Here is an 8,929-nt window from a genome sequence, read left to right as displayed (position 1 = left end):
AAAGTCAAGAAACAACAGATGCTGGAGAGGATGTGGAGAAATAGGAACGCTTTTACACTGTTGGTGGGAGTATAAATGAGTTCAACCATTTGTGTGTGGCAATTCCTCAAGGATCTAGAACCAGAAATACCATTTGACCCAGCAATCCCATTACTGGGTATATACCCAAAGGATTATAAATCATTCTACTATAAAGACACATGCACACGTTTGTTTATTGTAGCACTATTCACAACAGCAAAGACTTGGAACCAACCCAAATGCCCATCAATGATAGACTGGATAAAGAAAATGTGACACATATACACCATGGAATACTATGCAGCCATAAAAAATGATGAGTTCATGTCCTTTGCAGGAACATGGATGAAGCTGGAAACCATCATTCTCAGCAAACTAACACAGGAACAGAAAACCAAACACTGCATGTTCTCACTCATAAATAGGAGTCAAATAATGAGAACACATGGACACAGGGAGGGGAATATCACACACCAGGGACTGTCAGGGCATGGGTGACAAGGGGAGGGATAGCAATAGGAGAAATACCTAATGTAGATGATGGGTTAATGGGTGGAGCAAACCACCATGGCACATGTATACCTCTGTAACAAACCTGCACGTTCTGCACATGTATCCCAGATGTTAAAGTATAATTTAAAAAATTAGCCTGTAAAAATTTACAATCTATTGTAAATGGGATTTCTTGATTTCTTTTTTGGATTGTTCACTGTTGGCATATAGAAATGCTACTGATTTTTGTATGTTGATTTTGTATCCTACAAATTTACTGAATACATATATCTCAGTTCTAATAGTTTTTTTATTCAGTCTTTAGATTTTTCCAAATATAACATCATATCATCTGCAAACAAGGATAATTTGACTTCCTTTCCAATTTAGATGCCCTTTCTTTCTTTTTCTTGTCTGATCACTCTAGCTAGGACTTCTAGAATTATGTTGAATAACAGTGGTGAAAGTGGGCATCCTTGTAATGTTCCAGATTGTAGAGAAAATGCTTTCAGTTTTTCCCCATTCAGCATATTAGCTGTCTGTCTGTCATATATTGCTTTCATTATGTTAAGCTATGTTTCTTCTACACCAAGTTTTTTGAAGACTTTTACCACGAAGTGATGTTGAATTTTATCAAATGCTTTTTCAGCATCAATTTAAATGATCATATGGTTTTTGTCCTTCATCCTGTTGATACAATGTATCACATTGGTTGCTTTGTGTATGTTGAACCATCCTTGCATCCAGGAATATATCCCACTTGGTCATGGTTAATAATATTTTTAATGTGTTGTTGAATTTAATTTACTAGTATTTTATTAAAGATTTTTGCATTAATATTCTCCAGAGATATTGGCCTGGAGTTTTCTTTCTTTGATTTATCTTTGTTATTGGAATCAGAGCAAGACTGGCCTTGTAGAATGAGTTTGCAAGTATTTCCTCCTCCTTGATTTTCTGGAAATAATTGGCATTCGTTCTTCTTTAAATGTTTGCTGGAATTCAGCAGTGAAACCATCAAGTCCTGGGCTTTTCTTTACTGGGAGACTTTTTTTTTTTTTTTTGAGATGAAGTCTCACTCTGTTGCCCAGGCTGGAGTGCAGTGGCACGAACTTGGCTCACTGAAGCCTTCGCCTCCCGGGTTCAAGCGATTCTTCTGCCTCAGCCTCCTGAGTAGCTGGGATTACAGGCATGCACAATCATGCCCAGCTAATATTTGTATTTTTGGTACAGACAGGGTTTCACCATGTTAGCCAGGCTGGTCTTGAACTCCTGACCTCAGGTCATCCACCCGCCTTGGCCTCCCAAAGTGCTGGGATTACAGGCATGAGCCACCATGCCTGGCCAGACTTTTTATTAAGGCTTTGATCTCATTACTTGTTATTTGACTGTTAAGGTTTTGGATTCTTCATGGTTCAATCTTGGTAGGTAGTCTATATCTAGGAATTTATCCATTTCTACTGGATTTTCCAATTTATTGTCTTACAGTTGCTCACGGTAGCCAGTAATGATCTTTTGAATTTCTGCAGTATCTGTTGTAATGTCTCCTTTTTCATTTCTAATTTTATCCATCTTCTGTTTTTTCTTACATTTGACTAAAAGTTTGTCAATTTTATCTTTTCAAAAAAATCAACTATTTCACTCATCTTTTGTATTTTTTCCTTCATTTCCATTTCATTTATTTCTGCTCTGATCTGTACTGTTTCTTCTCTTCTACTGCTTTTGGGTTAGATTTGCTCTTGCATTTCTATTTAAGATGCATTATTAGGTTATTTGAAGTTTTTCCTCTTTTTTGATGTAGGTGCTTATAACTATAAACTTCCCTGTTAGTAGCACTTTCATTGTGTCTTGTAGGTTTTAGCATATTGTGGCCCATTATCATTTGTTTTAAGAAATTTTTCAATTTCCCTCGTAATCTCTTTTTTGACCCATTGGTCATTCAAAAGCATATTGTTTAATTTTCATGTATTTGTACGGTTTCCAAAATTCCTTTTGTTATTGATTTCTAGTCTTATTTCATTGTGGCCAGAGAAGATATCATTTCAACTTTTCAAATGTTTTAAGACTTGAGGCCGGGCACGGTGGCTCACGCCTGTAATCCCAGCACTTTGGGAGGCCGAGGCGGGTGGATCACGAGGTCAGGAGATTGAGACTATCCTGGCTAATGTGGTGAAACCCCGTCTCTACTAAAAATACAAAAAATTAGCTGAGCGAAGTGGCGGGTGCCTGTAGTCCCAGCTACTTGGGAGGCTGAGCAGGAGAATGGCGTGAACCTAGGAGGCGGAGCTTGCAGTGAGCCGAGATTGCGCCACTGTACTCCAGCCTGGGTGACAAAGCAAGACTCCGTCTCAAAAAAAAAAAACAAAAAAAATGTTTTAAGACTTGTTTTGTGACCTGATATATGGTCTGTCCTTCAGAGTGATCTATGTGATGAAGAAAAAAAATCTGTATTCTACAGCCATTGGATAACATGTTCTGTATATATCTATTAGGCCCATTTGGTCTATAGCACAGATTAAATATGTTTTTGATTTTTTTTTTTTTTTTTGTCTGGAAGATCTGCCTAGTGCTGAAAGTGAGGTGTTGAAGTCTCCAGCTATTATTGTATTGGAGGCTATCTCTTTAATACTAATAATATTTGCTTTATATATCCAGGCACTACAGTGTTTGGGGCATATATGTTTACAACTGTTACATCCTCTCACTGAACTGACCCCTTTATTATTATATAATGGCCTTCTTTGTCTCTTCTTAAGTTTTTGTCTTAAAATCTATTTTGTCTGATGTAAGTATAGCTACTTCTGCTCTTTTTTGGTTTCCATTGACATGGAGAATCTTTTTCCATCACTTTAGTTTTAGTTTTTATGTGTCATTATAGGTGAAGTGTGTTTCTTGCAGCCACAGATCATTGGGTCTTATTTTTTTTTTTATCCATTCAGCCAGTCTATGTTTTTTGATTGGAAAGTTTAGACCTTCTACATTCAATGTTATTATTGACAAGTAAGGAGTTACTCCTCTCATTTTGTTATTTATTTTCTGATTGTTCTGTGGTCTTTGCTCCCTTCTTTCCTTCCTTCCTGTCTTCCTTTTAGTGAAGGTAATTTATTTTCTCTGGTGGTAGTATTTAATTTCTTGCTTTCTATTTTTTGTGTATCTGTTGTATGTTTTTTGATTTGAGGTTACCATGAGGCTTGCAAATACTATCTTGTATTTATTATCATTAATTATTTTAAGCTAATAACACTGCTTGCATAAACAAACTAACCAGCAAAAAAAAAACAATAAAAATTCTACACTTTAACTTCATCCCCCAGCTTTTTAACTTTTTGTTGCATCTATTTATATCTTATTGTACAGTCTATGTCTTGAAAACTTGTAATTATTATTTTTTATTTCATCTTTTAGTCTTTCTACTTAGGGTACTTTACACTCTACAGTTACAGTGTCATAATTTTCTGTGTTTTCCTGTATATTGACAAATACCAGTGAGTTTTGTCCCTTCAGATGATTTCTTATTGCTCATTAATGCCCACTTCTTTCTGATTGAGGTGCTCTCTTTAGGGGAGTACTTGTAAGACAAGTCTTGTGTTGATGAAATCCCTCCGCTTTTGTTTATCTGGCAAGGTCTTTATTTCTCCTTCACATTTGAAGAATATTTTCACTGGATATACTATTCTAGGGTAAAAGTCTTTTTTCTTCAGTACTTTAAATATGTCATGCCACTCTCTCCCGGCCTGTAAGGTTTCCACTGAAAAGTCTGCTGCCAGATGTATTGGAGCTCTAGTGTATGTTACTTGTTTCTTTTTCTTGCTGCTTTTAGGATTCTTTCTTTATCCTTGACCTTTGGGGGCTTGATTATTATATGCCTTGAAGTAGTTTTCTTTGGATTAAATCTGCTTGGTGTTCTGTAGCCTTCTTGTACTTGGATAGTGACATCTTTCTCTAGGTTTCGAAACTTCTCTTTTATTATTTATTCGAATAAACTTTCTATGCCTATCTCTTTTTCTGCCTCATCTTTAAGGCCAATCACTCGTAGATTTTCCCTTTTGAGGCTATTTTCTAGATGTTGTAAGCATGTTTCTTTTTTTTATTCTTTTTTCTTTTGTCTCCTCTGACTGTGTATTTTCAAATAGCCTGTCTTCAAGCTCCCTAATTCTTTCTTCTGCTTGATCAATTCTGCTATTAAGATACTCTGATGCATTCTTCATCAGCTGTGTAGCCTGGGGTTGGTGAGGGGGGACAAAGAGGGAGAGGTGCAAGCACTCTCTTAGCTTCCCCAGCTGGTATCTTAATAGGTCGTATGTCCCACCCTCCAACCCAATCTACTGGCTCCGAGCCCAGCGCAACACTAGGACTCGCATAGGAATTGCAGTTCTTGTGGCCTAAACAGCCCCTCAAGTTCACTTAGGGCCCCAGTGCCTCCAGCCCACAGTGGCAAGGCTTGCCAGAACTCAAGCTCCAATTGCTGGAATGGGCAATCACCCTCTGCCTTGGGCCGGTCCAAATGCCCCCTCCATGGATAGGCATCAGCTGAGTACAGCTCGGTTTGCTTTCTGCTGTGATGGGGCAGCACTGAGTCTAATGCAAAGCCTCATGCCCGCTGTCCTCCCCCTCTCTGAAGCACAGAGATTCTCTCCAACAGGCAGCTGCTTCTGGGGAATGGGGGAGGAGAGAGGGATGGCATCAGCAATTTAAGACTGTCTTTCCTACCCTCTTTGGTGCCTCTTTCAGTCATGTGAAATCAAAGCCAGGCACTGAGAGTGCTCCCTTGATTTTTGGTTCCTATGAAGGTTACTCCCTTTGTGTAGATAGTTGTCAAGCTAGGTGTTCCTGAGAAGGGATGATTGGCGGAGCCTTCTATTCAGCTATCTCACTCTGCCCCTCCCCTGGAGTCACTTTTTAAAATGTTTGTCAGTTGCACGTTACATTGCTTGAATAAGATTTGTAGGTAATATTGCCTTGGCATGGCTGCTTTCCTTACAGGGATGGAGCTTAAAACTTTCCTAAAGCCCCCTCTAGTGACAAACAGCAAATTAATCCATTATTTCATAACATGCTAATACCTCCAAGCTCTAGAGTTCCATTTTCTCATTTAGTTATTAGATGAATCAATTGCTACATTATTTCAATTAGAGAATGTCTGAGAAATAGTTAATAGCTCAAATTCTCAAGCATTCTTAAATCACTGAAACCTAAGCAATTTTGTTTTGAGACTGAGGTCAGCACAGTGCACATTTAACTCTATAATTTTACTCTGCCCTTGTACGTATAATTTTTAAAGATTCCCTAAATTTCCTTCATTTTTGTCTTTCAGGAACTTTAAGGATTAAAATATGTTCACAATAACTCAATAAATACAAAAATGTTGTTTTGATCTTTGGCTTCTTGTTGTTTTCACTGTATTTACTGGAACATTTTCTAAACACACAAATATAAATTCCAGGAATCCTCCGAATTATGAAACTAAGGGTCATCCATAAAGACATAGATTAAATGTATAATAATAACATAATGCTTAAAATAATATATAATAAAACAGAATAAATGATAAACTATATATTATTTGCATAGCTATAGGTTATGGTATTAAAATATATAGTTTATTTCCTTTATATAAAATTGAAATATATTATATATTTCAAATATATAAAAGCCCATTTCCAAAGGGCTTAGAGCTCATCCAATAAGACAGGCCTAATTGAACCATTAAAAGAAGAAGTCATATTCCTAATAAAGAGAATTAACAAGATAAATTTTTAAAAGGCTATGAATATTTATTTCAACTGAGCACAAATCTTAGTTTTGAGGTTCCTGTAAGCTGATACAAAAAAAGAAACCCAATAATTGATTAGTTCATGCCAATTCATTAAGGGAAACAAAGTGTTTCTGTCTAAAACACACATATGGGTCGGGCACAGTGGCTCATGCCTGTAATCCCAGAACTTTAGGAGGCTATGGCAGGTGGATCACTTTAGGCCTGGAGTTTCAGACCAGCCTGGCCAACATGGCAAAACCCTGTCTCTACTAAAAATACAAAAATTAGCCAGGCATGATGGCTCACGCCTGTAATCCAGCACTTTGGGAGGCCAAGGCGGGCGGATTGCCTGAGCTCAGGAGTTCAAGACCAGCCTGAGCAACACGGTGAAACCCTATCTCTACTAAAATACAAAAGAAATTAGCTGGGCGTGGTGGCACGCACCTGTAGTCCCAACTACTCGGGAGGCTGAGGCAGGAGGATTGCTTGAATCCGGGAGGTGGAGGTTGCAGTGAGTCAAGATCACACCACTGCACTCCAGCCTGAGCAACACAGTGAGATTTCGTCTCTACAAAAAATAAATAAATAAATAACAAATAAATAAATAAATAAACAAAAACACATATGCAGATTTATAAATGTCAATAACAAGATTATAGCATTGGAATAATTTCAGAACATGAAATTCATGTGTAAACATATATATTCAACAAAGAGGTCTTCAGAATGCCTACGCTCCAAGGCCATTGCAGCTGGTGATGATTTTCCCAATAGAAGGGTGTTTCTTGGGAGCTTACTCTATAATAAACTCATACCAGCTGTATCCATCACCCATGATCATGAATTATTTCCTGGGAATAGCAACCAGAAAGAATCTTCTCTCTTGTTTACATACATAGAGCCAAAGCAAAGGACAAATTAAACTGCACTTAGGATAATATGTTCATTGCTAAAATTGGAGAGAAATAGATCCTATTATGCACACATTCTTGAAATAATTGGAACAAAATGTTGAAAGGGAAATAATGAAATAGATGGCTTCAGACAAAGTTGGGTACCAGACAATATGGTCTCCAGAAATTTCTCCCATTCTGCTGCCCTCTCCAGATCATGGACCCCCCTTTCTACTTGAAAACAAAATCTACTTGTCATCCTAAAGTCTACTTTTCTAAGAGGAGCTGGTATCACCTTCCCTGAGTCAAGTCACTGTGTTGCTTATCCCAAGGGTGTTTGCCTTGGGTTCTTTGTTTCTAATTCAATTTAACAAATGCTTACTGGAGGCCTATTACATGCAAAATATTTGCTAGCTGCCAGTAGTGAAATAAAGGCCTTCATGATCTTAGAAATTGATTTCAGGCAATAATGAGTACCTAGGAAGGAGTTTTTTTTCTCCGCATGATATGATGTGGCTCTGTGTCCCCCTCCAAATTTCATGTTGAACTGTAATCCCCATGTTGGGGGAGGTACCTAGTGAGAGGTAATTGGATCATGGGGCTGGATTTTCCCCTTGCCGTTCTCATGATAGTGAGTTCTCATGAGATCTGTTTGTTTAAACGTGTGTAGCACTTCCCTCTTCGCTCTCTCTCCCTCCTACTCTGCCATGTGAAGAAGCTACTTGCTTCCCCTTTGCCCTTCCAACATGATAGTGTTTCCTGAGGCCTCCCCAGCCATGCTTCCTGTACAGCCTATGGAACTGTGAGTCAATTAAACCTCTTTTCTTCATAAATTACCCAGTCTCAGGTAGTTCTTTACAGTAATGTGAGAATGAACTAATAGACTGCATAACATCTGACTCCCTGCCCCTGTATCCTTCCAAATTCCTTTTGTCGTTGGGGCCACAGAGTCATCACACACACTTCAACATGCTTCCAATTTTGAATCATTGTCTGCCTACCCTGGGTTTTAGGAAAACAGAGGTTCAAGTGTTACTATAACTGGGTTTCTGATTTATTTCTCCTTCCTTGTTATAGGGTTTCTGACTTACGCCCCCAAGCCTGAATTCCCTGATACCCAGCTCTGCTGAGATAGGAATCTTAGAAGAGAGAAAGCTAACATTTATTGAATACATTCTTTTATTTGCCAGGCACTGTTAATTCTTTTAACTATAAAATTAGTAGCATCATTTTTTCATCCCAAGCAACAGAGAGGTAGACTGTTGACGAAAAGAGTCAAACTCTGTAAAATATTTTTAGAGATTTATTCTGAGCCAAATATGAGTGACCCTCAGGAGGTCCTGAGAACATGTGCCCAAGGTGGTTGAGGTGCAACTTGGTTTTATACATTTTAGGGAGGCATGAGATATCAATCAAATAAGAAATACATTGGTTTGGCTCAGAAAGGTGGGACAACTCAATGAGTATGTAAATTTAAACATTTTCTGGTTGACAGTTGGTTGAGTTTATCTGAAGGCCTGGGATCAATAAAAAGGAAATGTTGGGGTTAAGATAAAAGATTGTGGAGACCAAGTTTATTGTGCAGAGGAAGCTCTCAGATAGCAGACCTCAGAGAGAGAGCAGGTTGTAAAATGTGTCTTGTCGGACCTAAAAGGGTGCCTGGCTCTTAGTTGGTTATCTTCTGGATTTGGGAATGAAAGAAAGAAAATAAAGGGGAAAAGAGATTCTCTATAGAATGCAGATTTTTCCCACAAGAGACTTTGCAGGGCAA

This window comes from Nomascus leucogenys, chromosome 22a (genome assembly GCF_006542625.1).
Source record: "Nomascus leucogenys isolate Asia chromosome 22a, Asia_NLE_v1, whole genome shotgun sequence".
NCBI classification, from domain to species: domain Eukaryota; kingdom Metazoa; phylum Chordata; class Mammalia; order Primates; family Hylobatidae; genus Nomascus; species Nomascus leucogenys.
Note: the sequence above shows the minus strand (reverse complement) of the source record.